Source organism: Schistocerca piceifrons, chromosome 1 (assembly GCF_021461385.2).
Source record: "Schistocerca piceifrons isolate TAMUIC-IGC-003096 chromosome 1, iqSchPice1.1, whole genome shotgun sequence".
In the NCBI taxonomy this organism is placed as follows: Eukaryota; Metazoa; Arthropoda; class Insecta; order Orthoptera; family Acrididae; genus Schistocerca; species Schistocerca piceifrons.
Window position 1 is genome coordinate 313,838,087 of NC_060138.1, and position 1,665 is coordinate 313,839,751.

At 44.7% G+C, this 1,665-nt stretch overlaps 1 non-coding gene across 1 annotated transcript; it reads right to left on the reverse strand.

Annotated features, from left to right (window-relative positions):
* Positions 1–204: 204 nt before the first annotated feature.
* Positions 205–278, reverse strand: Trnat-ugu. Its single transcript has one exon. It is a non-coding gene; the product is annotated as a tRNA-Thr (tRNA).
* Positions 279–1,665: the final 1,387 nt, after the last annotated feature.

Sequence of the window (1,665 nt, forward strand, 5' to 3'; positions counted from 1 at the left end):
CTCTGGATACGACTCAGGGTTCGCAGCACAGCAACAAATCGGAAGACTGTTAACTATATATACGAAGACAGTAATTTGTTCTCGAAAGGACAGTTACTGTTGATGACCATGCAACTTTTCCCTGGAATAAATGATGACTAACTGGCAACCTCAGCTGCCGACAACTGTTGTTGATATACCTCGATGTGGACAGCTGAAAATGTGTGCCCCGACCGGGACTCGAACCCGGGATCTCCTGCTTACACGGCAGACGCTCTATCCATCTGAGCCACCGAGGACACAGATGACTAGCGCGACTGCAGGGACTTATCCTTTGCACGCTTCCCGTGAGACTCACATTCCCAACTGTCCACAATTCTACATATGTATTGTACCTTATAGACATTTGCCCTCCCTCTCATTACTCGCGCACGATTTGGCGATTCCCGTAATTTTAAGCATAAGATATTAAAGCGTAAGATAATATGATGACAGAAAGCTCTGTCGTAGTCGATATTAAATAAAATGCTGGTTTTAACGTTCTTGGCTTGTGACGTTTTCTTTAGTTACCATATCACACTTACTTGTATCTGAAGTCCGATAGTTGTCTCCATACGACTCAGCTTGAAATGGTATCTCGTACTTCCGTTCGCAGGGTCCACGTAATTTCAGACCCTGAGAATTTCTCAGCTGAGTTAAACCATCTTGAAGTCACCTTCCTTTAGAATGGAGATAGCTGAAATAGAGATCAGACGTGCGTTACACTACCGACTAACCGTGCACTGGGTGAGTGATGATAATACCGAGTTTGCACCAAGGTCTGCGGCCTTTCTGCCCTACTCAGGGAGCATTTTCAACAAGATTGGCCATATTTTGCGGAAATGTGAAATGTGTTTTCCGATCTCCATTTAAGATTGGGGTACTTTCAGTTTCCGTTGAGGATGGTCTTGATTTGCGTAAACCGTGTGTCTATCGTATTCCTCGAACTTGTGGCACGTCATATATTGGTCAGATTGTCAGGACCATGGAGGATCGGTATACTGAGCATAAGCACCGGTCATTATTGGTTGTGTGGTGGCGCTGCTGTTTACAGTGTGTGTGTGTGTGTGTGTGTGTGTGTGTGTGTGTGTGTGTGTGTGTGTGTGTGTGGGCGTGTGTTTGTGTCGGTGTGTGCGTGTGTGTGTGTTTTATCCTCCCGGAATTGCTCTGCAGACCGAGGTTTTTAAGTTACCTTCCACGGCCCTTGGTTGCTGCAATTCTGTCTTGACGTTGACAGTGTAGTCACCTGTCGAAATATCGGCGGTTTTCGACGACGTCACCGGACTGCATTCCCGTAAATGATTTGAACATGCCGTACGCCGAAAGGAACTCGAGTCTCATACAGGTAGATGTTCCCCTCGTAGATAAGCAACATTTACTTCATTTTCTTTTAAATTTTCCTTCTGGGTAAAAGGTTATTTGGGATGGTCAAGGTAAAATCAATTTTATATAGGCCTATATGGTTTTGTAGATAACATCGGAATTTGAGGTTATTCGCAAGCGATGATGTTGTCTGTGGGAATGTTGCAACTTCAGGAGACTTTAGCGAAAAGCAGAAACATGGAAGATCGATGATTGTTCCAGGGACTGGCGGTTGTCCCTGAACGCCAAAATCAGTAGATGAATGCAACGAATTGCTAATAAATG